The sequence below is a fragment of the Rattus rattus genome, chromosome 2, assembly GCF_011064425.1.
Source record: "Rattus rattus isolate New Zealand chromosome 2, Rrattus_CSIRO_v1, whole genome shotgun sequence".
Taxonomy (NCBI): domain Eukaryota; kingdom Metazoa; phylum Chordata; class Mammalia; order Rodentia; family Muridae; genus Rattus; species Rattus rattus.
In genome coordinates, this window is record NC_046155.1 from 115,696,627 (window position 1) to 115,716,188 (window position 19,562).

Consider the following 19,562-nt stretch of genomic DNA (forward strand, 5'->3'; position numbering starts at 1 on the left):
CACCAGTTCTGTCCAGGGAGAATGACAGGATTGCTTTTTCAAGAACAACAATGGATATAATTCATTTTAGTTTTTTGTTTTTTTTTTTGTCTGTTTACTTGCTTTTGTTTTGTTCTGTAACGATGTCTCTTGTAGTATGGGCAAGCCTAACACTGTATATTAATAGCCAATGATAACCATGAACTTCTGATCTTCCTGTTTCTACCTTCTGAGTGGAGGATTATCAGCATGCCTCATATATAGTGCTGGAAATCAAATTCTTGTGGTTCTGGGAATCAATGTCAGGGCTTTGTGCACAGTGAGCAAGTACTTTCCAACTGTGCTTTTAGCCTTTCCCCACCCCATCCCCAGCCCTGTGTAGGATTATTTTCATCAAAACAGGTCTCACCAAGTTGTTTATTTTGTTGATTGGTGGCTTATTGGTTTACTTTTTTTTTTTTTTTTTTTTTTTTTTGAGCTGGTTAGGTTTGGGAAGATGTCTGGACTCCTATAAAGAATATACAGTAATATTCTCTGACTACTTGATATTTAGAAAATGGCGTGGTCACACACAAAGTTTCTCAAGAGCGTCATGCAGACTCTTTGTTCTAACCATATAATATTGTCATCATGTAGTGTAGACTACATAGTTTCCGAGTTTAGTATGGCTTCCTTGCACTTGTTTTTGAGACCATCTGCTTTTAGACAGCATAAAATACCTTAATTGGAATCATGTACCTAAAATGATGATTATCACTTTGATGTTCTTTCTCTTCTTGGTCACCAAGTCTACATTTCTTTTCTTTTTTGTTTTTGTGGTTTTGAGATAGAATCTTGGTATGTAGTCAAGGCTGACTTTACACATGTGGTTATCCTCTTGCCTCGGTCTCTCTGGTGTTGGGATTACAGGCATGTACCAACACAGTTAGCTCACATCTCCCCTCTGTTGTTTTGGTAATAGACTAGTGTTAGTATTAGTGCTGTGCTAACATATGATTAGTGTCTTTTTTACAAGTAGTTCACTTTGAAGTGAAAATTGTCCCAGAGCAGTAGTTTGTTTGATGCTCACAATTGTCCACTAATTCTATTCTTGCCCAATTGTAAAAAGAATAAATAAAAATAAAAAAGTTAGTCTTTTTGTGCATGTGTGTGTATATCTTACTTTGCACGTATGGAGGCAGAGTACTACTTGTAAGAGCCAGTTCTTTCCTTCCACCATGTAGATCCTGGAGATCAGATGGGGATCAGACTCTGGTGGGCAGTCTTGGGGGCAGGTGCCTCCTTTGCTTGCTGTAGCTGTCTTACCAATCTGATCCTGCTTGCCAATTTCTTACTTTTTTTCCCTCTATCTTGTAAAAGTTTTGGTCTGTCTTCCTCAGTCTGCACTGTAAATTAGATGTGTTCTTTTTCCTGATTGTTCCTGTACTTCTCTTCCAATGTTGTTTTGCAAGAGTGTCACACGCTAGGAAGAAAACCTGAACTTGACTCATGAAGTGCTAGGCATTCAAAGCAATGAGTTGTTGCAAAGGATCTTGGGACTAGGCCTCTGAATTGGCTCTTTCAGTTTGTCCACGTAAAGGGCATAACAGAATATGCAGCCATTTGGGCTTCACTGGGGTATTGCTCCATATTCATGTCTAGTTGCAATTATGTGAATTTTCAGTTTGTTACAGAGACTTCTTTTTGTATTCAAAACAATTTTGTTGGCTTTCTGTTCTAACATACAATTTTCCTCTAAGAAAAAATTGTTGAAAGATTTTGAACTTTGAAAACTGCAAATTTAAACTTAAAATATTTTAATACATAAGCTTATTGAAAACATTTTAAGACCCACTGCTGTAGCAGGCATGATGCCACTTGTTTTTGATCCTGGAACTCAGGAGATAGAGGTAGGAGGTGGAGTTCTAGGCCAGCTTCACTTTGTCTCTTAAAACAAAACAAACAACAAAAATCCGAAGAATCCCCTCTAATATGCCATATATATATAATATATATTATATATATATGTATGTTTGTTTGTTTGTTTTTTTACCAGCTATAGTTAAAGTATTGGTAGAAGTGAAAAATGTATTTTACTAAGTCTTAAATGGTAGTCATTGAATCAGGTAATACTTAAAATGTCAGAATAAAGTTTGGGCTAAGCTACTAAAATATAAGCAATTCTAATTAAACCATAAAATACAACAAAGGTAGCTATGTATAAGTGAAACCAGGTCTTTTTTTTCTTTAAAAGTCAATCTCTGTAGTGTATGTCTCTTAAGAGTCTAGTAAAAATACCATTATGCACAGTTTCCTGGATAGTTTAAAGGAAACACATATTTCATCTACATTTGGTAATAATAATTTCTTTCCTTCCCAACTCTTGGAAGTCTAAAGCAGCCTACTGCTTAGAAGACTACCTAGTGACTTTCTGGACCAGTCTGAGCTATGTAATAAGGACTCTGTTACAAACAAACAAACAAAAAAAAGTCAGACCAACACTGGAGAGGGGTTTATGTAAACCTCCCTGAGCTTTCTACCTGGGAATCACGGCAGGGGGCTTATCTAGTATGTTTGAAGCTCTGGGTTAGATCTTCAACATTGTGAAATAAATTAACTTTGTTCCTGAAAGTGCCATTATACAAATCGCTTCCTGTCTTTAGCTTTCCTTTTGCCCTGAATAGTCAGTTTTAACCGGAGATAGCAGTCTTTTGGGTCACTGAGAACTTTATAGTGTGCTGTGATACCTGAGACTGTGTCAGCAAATTTGACAGATAGCTTAGAAGTGACTCTTTAGCATTTAGAGTTTAGCTTAGAAGTGAATGTTTAGCATTTAGGGTTTGCTTTTTAAATGCTGTTCCTTTTCTTTTCTTTTCTTTTCTTTTTTCCCTTAAATTAATGGTCCTCTAACTATGTCTTAGAGAACACGCAGTTTGTTCTTAGCAGAATTTTGTAATGGATTTTGAGTAGATCTTTAAGATTTTTCAGATAAAATGTGAAGTCTGTTAAAAGGGAAAAATCTGTTTAAAGTATAACTTTATATCCGTGGCTCTGTAAAAATGCCACATCATTTATATTAAAAGCATGTATCTTACACAGCTTATCCCCAAGTAAATGAAAGTTGCTTCTGTGAATTTTCATTGTACTTTAACCCAAACAAAAGAAAGCAACTTGCTTATGATGGGAAAACTGAAACATTACAGCCTGTTTCTTTAAGAAACCAGCTTAGCCAGGGGTTTAGTGTGTTTAACCTAACCTGCTAGCGAGGAAAAGTTCTTTAAAATAATGGATATTAGTCGTATCCAATCACAGTCATCAGCCTCACTAACAGGGAGGAGATTTGACTCTCTGGCCACTAGAATTGCGGGAGGTGGAGCTTGGTATTCAGGTTTGGTTGCTTTGGAGTACAGCTTCAAGTGAAGTTAATCTGAGGTGAAGCAAACAGAAAATTGTGGAGGTTTTGTTGGTAGGATTTTTGTTCTAATCTTTTAATAATCTTATATTTTATTCTTTGGCTCCTTTATGCTTTTGTGTATACTCGGCTTTGTCATTGTTTCTATTTTCTGATGCAAACTGAACATTAAAATTAAGCAGGGAAGCAGAACAAAAGGGCTGTTTGAACAGGAAATAGGTGCTCAGAGCATCAAACTTGACTTTATTATTATTTTTAGTTTAGAATGTGAGTGCCAATAAAAACCTTTGAATCAAAATCTTCTTCACTAACAGGCTTTTCTTTTGAATCAGATGTTGAAGCAGTCATTTGTCAGTTTTTATAAATGACATCTTAAGGAGGTCTATTTGATGTCATTTTCCTTAAATCCTAAACTGTTAATTTGCTAAGAGAATGAGAAATTTGTTCTTTAAAAAATTGAAATGCCAACTGTTTGATTTATTTTTCTACTTAGCATACCACTCCCCCTTTAACTCCAGTTCATTTTAAATTTAGCAGTATGTTGACATTTTAGTGTCTCACAGTTTTAGCTATGTCGGTACAAAGGTCATTGATAGATGTTACATATAGTAAAATAAAACTTTTTTTAGAATTCATTTTTTGAAGGCTGAAGGTAATAATTAGTATCCCTTTAAAACAGGAAATGAATAGTGTTTTATTTTAACAGCTGTAGGTAGGTGGGTTATCAAAACTTGAAAAAAGTATCTGTGGATCTATTAACCTTTTTTACCTAAATAATTGAAAGTACACCTCCGTATTTTATTTTTCTTTCCTCTTGTGCCCTTTGCTCTCAGGAATCAAGGTATAAAAAGTTCCTTTTAATCAGCACAGGTGCTAGCCCAACCCTCCCAGCCAGTGTTTGTGTTTGCTCTGCTGTTTGTTCCAGATCACTGGAAACGTTTAAAAATCAATGCTTTTCTCCTGTGTCTATTGCTAAAACAATACTGTAGTACAATCAGGAAGTCACATGTATGCACACAGTACAATGCATGGCCTCGTTTTCCCTCTACCTCTGTAGCTTTTATTCCTTCATTTTACAATAATTGTGAATAATTATGTACTGGATACCTCATGTAAAACTGTTTTAGTTCTGATAGCTGTGTGGTCCTCTAGAGTTGGTATGGTGTTACTCTAGTCGTTTTGTCTTTTCCTTTAGATTGTTCTTAATTTTTCATTATTTTAAATGGTATCGCGATGACTGTATATCTGTGTATACTACCATACTTTACTTTTTGCAAAATAATAATTTACTTAGGAAAAAGTCTCCTGTGGAGTAGGCTTACATAGATAATGGATGTCAACACTCACTGGCTAAATTGCTTTCCAGGAAGATTTTGCTTTTTTTTATTGCTGCCCACAGGACATCTTCAGAGCTCCCTGAGAGTAGCCCCTTAATTTTTTGTTATATTGTGCCTTTGGAGCGCTCAGTTGTTGGCTAGGTTTTGTCTAAGCAAATAGCCTATTTTAAACTCCATTTTTCAAGATGGAGATGAATCTAAACCCATTTTCTTGATATTAAAATCAGCTGAAAGAAATTGGAAGCGTTTTTACCCACTTTAGTGAGCAATTGTATATCTCGGTTGGCTGTTTTATTTATTTATTATGAGTATTGCTCTCAGCATGTTCAGAGCTTAATATTTCACACTGGCTTTGTTGGTGCCAGCTCTCCTGAGTATGTGCTGCTTCTGTAAGCTTATACCAAAACGACCGTTTTCTTCTCAGAAAATACACCAGGTAGATTTTTAGAGAAGGTCTTGAGGAGAGCAGTTGTTACCTGTTTCTGAACTTGTAATAAGTAAATAATAGCCTTTGTCACTGTGTTTCCGTACTTGGAGAACTTTAACAGTACATAAGAAGAACTATACTGTATAGTTCCAGGCTTTAAAATAATGTCTCAGCACTTCTCCAGCACTTACAGGTTCTCAGTGAAAGGTAAAGGAGATATTGTACGCACACAGTGGCTTCAGACATGCCTGGCTTAAGGCAGGCTTTGTTTTCCGAATGGTACTGATTCTTGCTGTCAGGAGCTTGTCTCTAGGTGTCATAGTTTATATCTGCCTTAGGAGGTGGTGGACCAATGTTGCAGAATAAAGAAGAAAGTTGTTTTGAGGCAAAATTACTAACTTACTTAATAAGGATAACGATAGCAGTACTCGAGCGCACACACACATAAGCTTGACTTAGCCAGTTTCATTTTGCATTGTAAACAAACTGAGTTTTCTGTAAATTTTTCTCATAGTTTACTGATAACTTAGTATTCTTATTTTCACAGCTGCTAGTGGTACTCTTGTCTTGATGTTTGTTTCCAGAAAGTGTGCTGGTATGAAGATGGGGGGGTGTCAATGCCACCTTTTTTGTTATGGTTGGTGAATGGTTTTTTTTCCCCCAGACATTTTTTTATTTATTTTCAGGTTTGGAATAGTAAAAAAAAAAAAAAAAACTTTAAATTGTATTTCTATCATAAATATTTCCCTTATTCTGAACTGGAGAAAATGTTTGATTTTCTTAAAATTCAACCATACCACATTAAGTAGAGATGAACATAATTATATACATAATAATTTTACTAGCAGCCATTTAAGCACTGCCTGTTGATTACATTTTGATAGTTACTAAGGTAAGGATTTACTCATTTATGTGCTCCGGGGAACACTGAAACTTTGAGAAATGATTACCTTGGACGGTTTTTCAGTTTCTCTCCTGCATCTCTGCTCCATTGGTTGACAAGTAGGGACTGTCCTCTTCATTCAGTAGCTTCAGAGGAAGAGTAAAATTCTCTGACCACAGAGAAGAGAATTCTTGCATTGACTTAGATGTTGGGGAATGATCTAAAAAGCCAATAGTCATATTTTATTCTTTTAGGATGGAAGAAAAAATTATTAAAAATGTAATGTTTTTTCTCGATATAAGGAAAATTTTTAGTAGGTAGTAAGTTAATAAAACTTGAGGCAACCTAGAAACTTGATAATTACTAGATTTCTTTGCTGTGTATTGATTTTAGAGTTTTGAAATGCCTTTCCTAGGTGACTATGTTTTAGGAGGTAAGCTTGTCGTTGGTAACATAGGCTGTATTGATTTCTGAGCTGATAACTAAGTCTGCCTGATGAATGTGCTTTTCTTAGTTTGGATGTATTAGACTTCACTTGAAGCAGTTTTGTGGCTAGTGCTTTGGTAGATGAGAGCAGATTGTTCTGTTCCTCTCATTTCCCTTCTGCTCTACGCAGGCACTTGAATCTAGTCCCCTCCTGGAGTTTTGTCCTGTACTTACTTCCTTAGTAATGTTTAGCACTCCTGACAGCTTTAAAAACCTTCCCATGAGTTTAATGACACTATCTGAACTATTTGTGAACTTCTGTGTCCTTTGCAAATGTGTCTTTTTGTAACCATCAAGTAGGTAATAGAGCTTCCTAGGATTCTTAACACTTTACTCATTCTAGCCCCAGTCCTTTCTGTCTTTGGTTCCAAGATCTAAGTCTTAAAACACTGTGTACATGCCCATGCGTGCATACGTCCTTGAGGCCCCTTGTCATCCAGCTCACCAAATGTACCACCTGTGCTTGATAGACCCTGGATGTCATTCTGATCATTTATTTTACCCAGTTAATCGCAAAGTTTAACAGTAAACCTGTGGTAGGATAGGTCCACCTATTTTCCTTACCTCTCTAGCACCAGCCACATTGATATTTGCATGTTATTAGAACAGCTACCTAACCAACCTCTCCATCATTCTTTGCAGTCAGAATATACTGTTGACTGTACAATCTTGTCTAGCAGGGAATCAGTTCCCTCTTGCCTTTGGAGCTATAACTACTTAGGAATAATAATAACAACAGATAATTCTGGGTTAAATATTCTCTCTGGTAGTCTCTAAACAACCTTTAAAGCCATGGGATATTTAGAAAGGTTAGCTAGTTGCCTTAGTTAGTAAGTAGCACTATGGAATGGAAACCAAAATACTTTCCCACCACTAAGGGTTTTGACTTAGGGTCTCATTGTAGCCCAGGGTATCTGAACAGTCCTCCTCCCTTGGCCTCCTGAGTGCTTGGGGTTAGAGATGTGAGACACCATGCCTTGCTGAGTATCTCCTTCTAGAGCATGTACGTGCACCTGTCCACAGTTTTTTCCTCCACACTACTTTACTTTATCCTTCAACTAGCTACATACGGCTCTATATCCTTTAGGAAAGGCTCAAAACATCTCAAGCCTAAAAATGCTTTAAAGAAAACAAATATTTTTAAAAAAGGCATTTTTGACATTTTTTGGAGGAACATTTGGAGGACATTTTAATATCCCCATGATATAAGAAGAAGAAAGAAAGGGAAAAAAGAGAGACATAGGAAAGGTGTAAAGATAGTTTTCCATATGTGGCCTGTTTTGAATTCGTAAACTGTTGAATTCCACACATTTAATAAAAACTTGAAACCAAACTGTGTTAAAGGAAGATTAGGCAGAGTGTGAAAGCCCTTTACCTGAGCTGTGGAAATGCTAATGACCGTCTCTGAAGCTGATAGACTGGGGGGTGGGGGGGCTTGCGTACTGGTTTATCATGCACCCAGGTGTGCATAGTGTCTGCCTCGAAGCACAAGGCAAATAGCTTTTCCTGGGTAATGTACTGTGGGGTAGATGAGGCTTCCTACCAATTCTCTATCAAATAAGACATTGCTATAAACAATATCACTTTAAAAATGGAGGCACTCCAAACAAATAGAATAATTTTCATTTCAAATATTTCTTTTCCTTTTACCACACTGTGTCATCTACCCTATAGTGTATGTATTTAAGGCAAAGGTCCTTCTTTGAGGAACAACAAAAAATAGCTTTTCTTTCCTTCTTAGTTTTGAAAGAAAAGGTAAGTGGCTAGTATTTATTTCTTTTAAAGGGAGGGATTTTTAATTACTATTGAAAATAAAGGTAGTTACAGTAAATGTCCACTATGAAAGCCAAAGGGGTTTTGCTTTTACTTACTCCTTAATTTTTTTTGAAACAGAAGCTATCATACTGCTCTCCAAAACTTTAAAATAGCATGTTTACTATCCAAAATAATGTTTAGCTAGTTTTTAATAGTAAAAATTGCAAGATAACAATATATGTGATAACAATATGATAGCATTTATGTTGTAATAAATCGATGTTATAGAATAACAAATTACATCAGATATGTAATTTGGAAAGAATTTCATGTAGATAAGTAAAATACTTTAGCAAGTTTCTTGAAGCATATAGTTAACATAATTTTGTAAAAATATTTTATAAGGAAAATTATTCTCAGACTTTTTTTGGTTCTTTTTTTTTTCGGAGCTGGGGACCGAACCCAGGGCCTTGCGCTTCCTAGGCAAGCGCTCTACCACTGAGCTAAATCCCCAACCTATTCTCAGACTTTTATTAAAAAGGAAAACTTAATGCTGCTGCCTTGTTCTCCTCTGAGTGATAGGATTGCAGGCTGCCCCACAATGCGCTCAGTAGCAGATTTGACTGAGTAGTTCCAGAGATCTTAGGTTGTCACACTCTTCACCTTACACTTGCAAATTGCTAAGGTTTCCTAAGGAAGCGCAGGTTTTGTGGTGCCTTTGGAAGATACAGTTATTTCTCATTCTGTCAGTAGTATATATACTAAATTGTGGCTTTAAGCTACTGCTGTAGCATCTCAGCAGAGGAGGATGGCTTTTTAGCCAAGATGACCAGAAAATTAGAAAACGAAAAATCCAACCTTTTTATATCAATTTGCCACTGCTGGGTATCAGGGAATCTCCTCTTTTTCACAGTTTGACTTATGAATCAGATGCTCTTTTTCACCTTAAATGGAGAATAGATTGTGTTTTGGGGGAAAAATAGCTTGTTTTAGCTTATTCCATCTAATGTCTTGTTGATTTTCAGATGCCATCTGTATTACACTTGCTTAGTAGCTTGCCTCACTCAAGCAATTCTTGGCACAGGGAAGAGGTTCATGGGGTCCTAGGGTAACGATGGTGTGAGCCATCGTTAGCTGTGAGAGCATCTATGCAGAAAAGCAGTGAAAACAGGATTAGCAGGATTGGTTCATTGATTGCAACTCCTCTACTGAATGCTGGAACAGACACATTTGTTCTGTTTTTGCAGTGCTGCTAATCTAAGCACAGGACTTTGAGCCTGCTGGGGAAGGTCTCTGCCCTAGCTACATGACCAGCCAGCCCCTGAATCTCACCTTTTAATTTAATTTAATTTTATCTGTGTTTTGCCTGCATGTATATGTGGTGCATGTGCTTGAGAAGTTCAGAAAAGGGCACTAGATTCCCTAGAACTGGAATTGTACATGGAGCCTCCTTGTGGGTGCTGGGAACCCAACCTAGATCCTCTTTAAGGATTATTAGCATTTAATTGTTAACAGCAAAGGCTGTTAAGCACAAAGCTTTGTTTGGAATTGCTTGGTCATATGATAAATCAGTGAGAAATTATTAAACTGTTTTTCTTTAACTCGCATTAGTAATTCATTGAAATTGTTGCTCCTCATTAGTAGTTGGTATAATCAGATTAAAAATTTTAATCTTCCTAGTGAATATAGAGCAGATAACTCACTGTGATGCTAATTCGTATTTCCTAACTATTAACAATGTTCATAGCAAATGCTACTACCCTACCTCTGGCTAGGTATAGTCTCGTCTTTCTAGTCCTCATTCTACTGATACTCAAATTCTTGCCTCATCCTTTCCTTTAGCTTCTGATTCCTCTTAAATCACATCTTACTCTTAGCTTGTAATGCTGGGAGAAGTTCTGCCATCTATTCTGCTTCTAAACCCCAGCTAACAGAGGCAGTTTGCATATGTTTATGGTTTTTGTTTTTTGGTTTTTTTTCTGTAATTTTTAGATATTTTACTCAAGGTAAAATTTTGTTTTGATTTTATTTCCGACTTCTGTGCAGAAGTTGTGGGAAGTGTTCAGGAGCTCTGCTGGCCTTAGTCTGCCCTTATGTTCTGTCCTCTGTTCCAGTTTGGCTTGCTGTGTCATATTCAGTATGTGTGCACATGGGGATCATTTCTCAGCAAGTTAAGAGCTTTGTGCTTCCTTTGAACAGAATATTCTCTTAGTGAGATTAAGCTATCAAAATCCATGAGTTGAAATTTTTGAATAATTTTACCTATCATGTCAAGCTTTGTCAAGAACCCCAACAATATCTTTTACACATTTATTTATTTATTCATTCATTCATTTATTTATTTATTTATTTATTTATTTATTTATTTATTATTTGACATGGATCTGAAAGTAGGAGGGAGATATATTGGGAATAAGAAAGTATCTAAATAGGGGAGCAAGATTTTGACCAGAAAGAGAAGGGGGGCATTCTGACCACAATACATATGTGTGAAATGGTCAAAGAATAAATAAAAGTTACACTGTGAACTTTATAATTCACACTTCATTCTTGGTCCTGCTTTTCTCTTCTTACTGTGTGGCTCATTTTAGTTACTGCTGATTTGAAAGACTTTGACCTCTATAATGTCTCTCATTTCATAGCTACTGTCCAGATTATCATGGGATTTTTCTCACCTTTCTGACCCCTGCCTTCCTAATTCAATACCTGTAACTTATCTTCATCCCTTTTATAATGGAAAATACCCATTCCTACTGGCTAAGGAAATTTTCTTTACATGTACAATAGGCCAGAGTTGTTTAACACAGTGAGTAATAATAGCTTAAATTTAAATTAATTAAAACTAAATTAAAAATCTGCAAAACTCTATGTGGCTCATTGATAACTGTATTTGACAGCATGTGTCTAGTTCCTTTATTGCCTAAGTATTTTGTAAGAGCTGCACTCTGGTCTTGGGCTTTCTCATTTATTCTCTCTCTCTCTCTCTCTCTCTCTCTGTGTGTGTGTGTTAAACGTTTGGTCAATGAATTACATACATACATTCTTTCTAAATACCCTATCTCTTGCCTCAATCACCTTTACATAGTTCTCCTTGGTGTGAATAGACCTTTCATATATTCCTGACAGAAAGATACTCAGATTTTACAACTTCTTTTCTTCACTCATCATACAAGATGGTGGTAATTCAGTATATTGCCTTTATGCTAAAGCATAGTACAACAGTGACCATGCAGTACTTATATTTGCCTCCTCATATTCCACATTTAAATATATGTTGAGTTGAAATTATTCTCTACCTCTAGGTATTTCCTTTGGGTTAATATGACATTTGTATAGCTGTGGAAGTGTCTAGTCTGTTAAAGTGACTATAAAAAGTCTTCCTTGTAGCTGCCTAAGCTCTGCTTTTTACCTGGTCTCCTTTTGACTAATTGGAACTCTAGTCAGTTTAAAGGCTTGAACTGTGTTTTTTGCTCTTTTGGCCAGCTAGAATCCAGCCTGTAGGTGTTTATACATCAATAGTAGCAGGCCACTGTGACTCTCCTTATACTCCATTGAATCATGGCATTGTACTTTCTTAAGTCCAGAATGTCTGTTTTGCTTTAAAATAGTAACCAGACAACATCCATCATAAACAAAATAATCTCTCCTGTGACTTAGCAAGTCATTATGTTCTGCAGCTTCCCTTCCTTGGTTAGGTTTATTGGGTTTGTTTGGTTGGCTTTTCATATTGTATTGTGGTTTGCTTTCTGATCAGAAGATAATTGTGGCTATTATTCAAATTACACAGCTCTGGAACTTTTTTTAGGTTGCTTATCTATTAACTGGTAGAGCAAGAATTAGAACCAATGCTTATGTGCACACACATGCTCATTGGGTGTGTGGGGGCGTGTGGGGGTGTGTGTGTGGGTGTGTGTGTGTCTACAATCAATCCAGGTATGCTTAATACTTGATCTTCAGTGAGATGTCTCTTGAAATGAATAATTAGTAGTGACCATAGCATGTATCAGTATCTGTGTCTCATTCCGTAGTTGTTTGATCATTTAGATGGAATCTCTGGGTTCAGATCATTGCTTTACCCCTGCATTGGTTGGACTATTGCTTGAGTTCTACAGAGGTTCAAATGTGAGAAACTTAAGTGTACCATACTGAGAAGTGTTAGATTCTTTACAAATGAGGGGTTTGTACAAAGTAATTGGGCCACTGAGGTCATAATTAGGTCAGAAGGGAGTGAATTGGTCCGTGGGAGTGAAGTCCTCTGAGGGTGGTAGTTATAAAAGAGCAACCATGGCTTCATAATCTGGCTTCCTGTCTCATCATGTGATTTTTTTTTTTTTTTCTGCATGGTTCCTGCCAATTGCTGTGCCATCTGCCATGAGGCTCTCACTAGAGGTCAAACCTCTGGGGTCATCCACTCTTGGACTGTTGGACTTAAAACAACAAGCAAAGTAGCCGCTATGTAAAGTATGCTTGTATTTTGTTACAGGGACAGCAAACAATCTACTACAGTGACTTGCCAGGTGTGAGACGTGAGCCAGTTCTATGAGTTCTCTAATTTCCTCACCTGTGAAGTTTCTACCTCCAAAGGACATTGTGATTAGAGGGGACAATTCAGGCAAAGCATTTATCATGAAAGTCCTCTTCTGTTCTAATCTTGTCCTGCTATGAGTTCATTGGCAGCTTCTTTGGTCTGTTCTACCCCATTGTCTTTTTACTGGCAGAGGCAATATGATACCTAAGTGAACTTCCAGTAAACAGAGAAAACCCAGCCAGACAGACATGGAGATACACCTGTAATTCTGGTGTTATGTAGTGAGAGACCCTCTCTCAACCATACACCCCAGGCCCCCAAAAAAGAACTTGGAGAAAGGAAAGCTGTATTAGAATGATATTTGTTCCCAGCTGCTAGTTAGAATGCTGAAACCAGAGAGTGGGAGCATAAAATGACAAGTAGCAGGTGAATGGGGCATTTTATTTTATTTTATTTTTTTAAGTTCTAGGAGTTGTATCTCTTTGGACAGCAGTCTTGTTTGTTTATGTGTATGAGTATTTTGCTTGCATATATGTTTGTGTAACATGTGCATACCTGGTATCAAGGTCAGAAAAGGGCATTGGATCCCCTGGATCTACCATGTGGGTGTTGAACTTGGTCTGTCTGCAAAGAGCAATAGAACACTTATACATACCTTTTTATTTTATTTTTTATTTTTGCATTCATAAAATATAAAGCCATATTCCTAGAACAGCACCCACAATTGAGATGCTCCTTTGCTAGACCTGTCAATGGTGGCAAGAGCATCTCAAAATGCCCCATTCACCTGCTACTTGTCAGGCTGCTGACCTGAGTTTGCTTTTCAGGACCCACATGGTAGAAAGCGAACAAGTCCTCTGACTTCACATGAATGTGCATCTATCTACACACCAAATAAATGTAATACCTACATACAGGAAAATTCCTGAGGTAAAAGACAGGCTTAGAGTCGATAAGGTCACATTCTAAATCATGGACATCTTCACTATAAACAAAAGTTAATAGTCTTTGTGAGAGTTCCAGAAAATATCCAAGAGTAGAGTAAGACTATACTTGAGATCCTAAATTTCCAGACTTTTAAGTCTGGCTCTATGATTACTGCTTTAACATTATTTGAAAATATCTCTGTAAAATGAATGTTGTCTGCACAGCAAATTTTGTTCTGTGTGATGGAATTCTTGATTCTCAGCTGACAATAGATTTCACATAGTCCCTAGAGTGAGGAAGTCCTTTTCTTTCCCATATCCCCATAACTTCCCCTCTCCTTAAACCCTACTCACCTTCAAAAGTTTTTGGGTCTCCACTGAAGTATTCTTTGATGTTGGGTTACACTTCAGTAGGTTTTGATTTAGAAGGAGTTCTCATCATATCTTTGACTCCGTTTGGCAAGCCAAAGTGAGTTGGGATGATGGTTTTCTAGGCTCTGACTTGTGAGGTGAAACAGGGATGAGTCCAGGAGTTCAAAGCTGAGATGGACAATGTAGTCCCACTGTAGACCCTATTTCAGGAATTGGAGGTAGGCTCAGAAAGATTTCACTATTGAACATTAATGTTGTCCTAAATGTCAGGTGATTTTATGTCAGAGAATGATGACGAGGAAGATGCTAGAGAAAGAAGGCACTCACTGTAGGTCCTTAATAGACCCACATTTTGTTATAACAATTGGAATAACTTTCTTAGAGTAACTAAATGTCCCTTAAAAGAAAATAAGTTACCGGGACCTTTTTGTCCACTTGTTTTTAAGAGCTTCATTTAGATAACACAATGTTTTTTATATGCAGAGTTTCTTTGAAAATCAAGTGAAATATTTTAGATTAAAAAAATTAACATTTAAGCCCTTGGTCCTGCCAAGACTGAACCCCCAATGAATGTGATTGTTGGGGGGAGGTGGTAATGGGGAGGATGGGGAGGAAAGCCCATATAGAAGGGGAGGGGGAGGGATTAGGGGGATGTTGACCCGGAAACCAGGAAGGGGAATAACAATCGAAATGTAAATAAGAAATACTCAAGTTAATAAAGATAAAAAAAATTAACATTTAACGTTACTGATTTGTCTTCAATATAGTTGATTCATTCTTCTTAATAAGAAACATTCTGCTTTTAATACATATTTAATTACATCCTTAGTATAACCATTAATATTAGCAAATGATTTCATTCCTGAGTTTGAAAGTTTGTTCCTGATAGTGTAGAAATTTTCTCAGACTACAAACAAATCATTTACAGAAGCTATTTAAGTGACAGATTAGAAGCTATTTTGCATTTTCAGTACCTTAACTTTTTCAGAGAAAGCACTAAATAATTGAGAGTGTTTGTCAGTACAGAGAGAATGATACTCCAGCTCACTACTGTGTGGTCATTTGATCTAGATTTATGGTATTCCTTAAAATAAGTTATGGTTGGAAGAGTATTTCATACTGGCCAGAACCTTTGCATGTTAATACTGAGAGAAGGGATAATGTTGGTTGATAAAAGAGGAAAGATGATTTTGTACTAAAAGTAAATACTTGGATACTACCTGCTGTTTGTTAGGACCTCGAAGAGATGAAAGATTATTAAATAATATTCCTCCAGGTAAACAGAAAGTAGGTAAGATAGCTGTACCCTTAGCTAGCATGTTCTACAAGCTCAGCATTTTTATTCCACCTTTTTGGATTGTTGTGGATGGAACCCAGGGACTTGTACATGCTGAGAGGAAGTACTGTGCCACTGATTGACTCTAGCTGAACTGAGAATTTTTCTAAAATCATGACCTCAGGAAATCTGCTTATTTCATCATGTGTTGACTAGTTTTTACGTTAGTTTAACACAAGCTAGAGTCATCTGAGAGCAGGGAGCCTCAATTGAGAAAATGGTTCCCGAAAGTTCAGGCTGAATAGACAAGATTTTAGGACAAATTTTAAATTAGTGATTGTTGTGGGAAAACCTGCCTGTTGTTGGGTGATGCTACCCTTGGCTAGGTGCTATAAGAAGGCAGGCCGAGAAAGCTATGGGGAACAAACCTGTAAGCAGTATCGTTCCATGGCCTCTGTATCATCAGCTCCTGACTCTTGTTTGAGTTTCTGACTTCAGTGTTGAACAGTGAAGCGAGATAAACCTTCCCTCTGCACCTTGCTTTTGGCCATGGTGTTCATCACAGCAGTAAAGCCCTGAGACACATCCTTTACATCCTCACTTGATCTGAAGGTGATTTCTGACTGGGGCAAGCCACCCTTCTGATGGACTTCATGGGAGGTGATTTTAAAGTTCAGAAAGACAAAAAGCAGGACAAGAAATGACTTAAAGACAGAAGTTCTCATTTCTGCAAAGTGTGAGTATCTTGAAATAATCTGAGCACAGTCCTTTTATAATTTTATTCCATGAAATTCTGATTTATTATGCCAACCAAAGAAAGAGCTGAGAGAGTGGAGTACCCAAGGAACTCCCAGCCTCAGGCTGCCTTCTCAGTGTAGCAGACCTTCTGGTTTCTTCTCCCAGTGTGGGAGAGAAGCATGGGCATAATTCTCACCTTTGGAAATAATTAGGGCAGAGAGAGTGAATGTAGCTATTTTTTTTCTCCCTAAGATAGGTAGGTAGGGGTGTGTGTGTGTGTGTGTGTGTGTGTGTGTGTGTGTGTGTGTGTGTGTGTGTGTGTGTGTGTATGTGTGTGTGTACCACAGCTTTTCCACTTAACCGTAGAAGTAGGACCAAAAGTGAAGTGAAGCCAGAGAGTACTGGCTTTGCTGGTTATGTTACACAATAGACATTTTCATAAGTGCAATGAGCTAAATATGGACCTGAGACTTAAATGTAGCATCCTAAAAATTGTGTTTCCTCAAACTTTAGATGATTTTGAGAAGTTTCCAAGGTGTCTAGTTATATTACCTTTACAGAGGAGGCTCTCAGAGTTCTTCTGTATTTGTACTAAAACTACCACCTACCTTCTCCTGGGCAGCTGATTTCACAATGGCACTATTTGCAGGAGACCATCTCTTTTATAGTCTGTAACAGTTTCTTGGAAATCTGTTTCCTTGCTTCATCTATTTTGTCCAAGAATCTTAACTTTTCTTTGTTCTTAAGTCCTTTCATGTAAGGAGAGCATTGTGACAGAGGAGGCCTAGGGGTTCTCTATACAAACTTGTGTTTTTCTGGATTGGAGAGGAAAAAGCACTTCCTTCTCAAGCAGGAGAACCAGAAATCTGATGTTCAAGTACCACATAATATTACAGGGTGCAGCAGGCCACCTGTAGCCACAGTGCTCTGGAGACCGAGATGCAATCCCTGAGGTAAGCTGACTAGCCAAACTACCCAAATAGGCAAGCCCTGGGTTTTGCCTTAATACTAAGGTGGAAAATGATGAAAGGAAGCATTCAGTGTCCGGCTTTGGCCTCCATGTGTGATGTGTACACAAATGCACACATGTATCCATCACCAAACATGCACATGCACATGTACCAACACTTGCACGTACACCACATACATACACATCCAAAGAGATGGGGGGACTTTGATTTTTTTTTCTTTTTTTGACAACTTCTGAGTCTGAAAATGGCTTACACTATTTTGGACACCTTTATGCTCATTCATTGGCTTACATTTGACTTTTCTTCCTTTTGCCAAGTCATTGGCCATCCTTTTTTACCTCTTCGTGTGCATGAATACTTACATTAATGAAGACAAAGCTTGTGCTATTATTCTGTATAGCATATATGTGGAAGACAGAGGACAGCTTTGTGGAATTGACTTCTATTCCTGCATCTTTACTTGGTGTTAGGGGTCACAGCCATGCTGCACTGTCACTGGCTCTCAAACTTTTTATTTTGTCTTGTTGCATGAGTTTAAAATGTATTAGTGTCCCATAGTTGTACAAATTAGGTTTCATATGAAAATATAAATTATGGCCATTTTTCCTTTTACCTTTTCCTCTCTTGATTTTGTGAGGTTTGAGAGCAACATTTTCCTCTATAATATTGGAATTAGAATTCCCTGTGCCCTTTTTATTTAATGTTACAATGAGTGTCCAGCAGTTTAGAACAAAAGGTAAGAAATAGACCATTATAACCTAGTACTCCTGCGTAGTCCATCCTGATAAATTCTTCACACATGCTTTAATCTCCACCTCCTTGAATTTTTATCTAACTTCCCTTTAAATTTGAGTATTGTTAATTTGAGTATTACCATAAAGATTTAGTTAAATAGTAAGTTGGTGATAAACACTACTCTTGGTCCCTACTAGCTATTGATAACTAAGTAATAACTTAGTTTTCAAGGTAGACTCTTACGTGCCCTCAGACTTGCTGTCTAGCCCAGGGATGACATTGAGCTTTTGGCCCACCTTCCGACGTCCTGGGTTTCAAGTGTGTGGCACTGCCCAGTTTGTTTTGCTTGGGGTTGAGCGCAGGGTTTTATGTCTGCTGGTTAGACATGTTACCATGTTGCTACATGTCAGCCCCAGCACGCTTTGTTACATTTACCTAATCAAAAGCATTTATTAGTACTAAAATTGCAAATACTGTTTCTCTAAAGTTTACAGTGGGGTTCCTCACCAAACCACCTTTCCAGAATTCTTTTGGGAATGCTATGACTCAAAACTCAAAAAAAGAAACAAGTCTTAAAAGCTGTCATTAGCTAGGCCTGGTAATTGCATTCCTATCTCAGTACTCTGAAAGATATCTTTTGGAGGTGTACACTTTGGCCTGTTTGTAGACTGAAATATTTTGTATTTAACACCTTTACAATAATTTACAATGGTTTAATAGTTCAGGGCCATCCTATGGTACTTAGCGAGACATATCAAAAACAACGAAAAGTTGGATTCCCAAGTCACTAAATGTGGGTTCCTTCTACTCTTTCTTTCTTCTTGTGTTTTGTGTTTTTGTTTGTTTGTTTGTTTTTAAGACAGAATTTCACTGTGTAGCCCAAACTGGCTACAAACTTTTGCAACTTCCTGCCTCAGTCTAGCCTCCCTGATATGTGAGCCAACATTCAGCAAACAACAGTTTTTATATATTACATGTACATAAGTATGTTTGTTTTTTTTCATTTATTATTTTGTGTGTGATGTGTGTAAGGGTGGGTGCCTGAATACCATGTGTGTGGAGGCAGGGAGAACTCTCAAAAGATAGTCAGTTCTCTCTGTCTACCAAACTTGCATCTGCAGGCTTGTGCAACACATGCTTTTACGCAGTGAACCACTGCTCTGTTTGTATATTGTTTCTCAAACTAAGGATTACCAAAGGAATAAGTTCACAAACTAAGATTATACCAAAGGTATCAAAGAAGGATATTTTTGGAAGTGTACACTTTGGCCTGTTTGTGAACTGAAATATTTCGAAGGTAACACCTTTATAATAATTTAAAACCATTTTCATTTCTACTGTAAATATATACTTACTGCGTTCTGTGGTAAACATTACCTTTCCCTTTATGATTCATGAAGAGTCTTAAGCACCCCTGAGAACTAGCTGGGAAGTGCTGGATTTGAATGGTTTCCCAAAACCAGTTCTTTAGGAATAGGGTTGGTAAGGGATTTACATCTCTGATGCTTTTGATTCTGGGCTTTGAGATTCCCATCTTAAGGTCGCATAGCAAAAGATGTTTAGCAATCATTGCAGAAGATTCCCAGTGTTTTAGATTTTACCTCTTGAAACTTTGACTCCCATTCTAATTTATTTTAAATAAAAATCTTTGTTTTGATTTTTGTTTTCACTTATTTATTGGTGGGCAGCTGTGTGCAGAGGTCAAGACCTTTTGGGAGTTGGTTCTTGTCCACCTTCTTGAAGCAGTCTCTCTTGTTT

The 19,562-nt window shown here is 37.3% G+C and overlaps 1 protein-coding gene across 4 annotated transcripts in view; it reads left to right on the top strand.

Moving 5' to 3' along the window:
* The first annotated feature begins 3,332 nt into the window (after nt 1-3,332).
* Nucleotides 3,333-19,562, top strand: part of Zfand6 (zinc finger AN1-type containing 6) — a 56,714-nt gene continuing 40,484 nt past the window's right edge. The window contains exon 1 of one of the 4 annotated variants that reach the window (XM_032893276.1): nt 3,333-3,424. The gene's annotated coding sequence lies outside the window, so the exon portion shown is untranslated. The remainder of the gene's footprint in view (nt 3,425-19,562) is intronic. The other 3 variants (XM_032893278.1, XM_032893279.1, XM_032893275.1) reach the window with 3 other exon arrangements.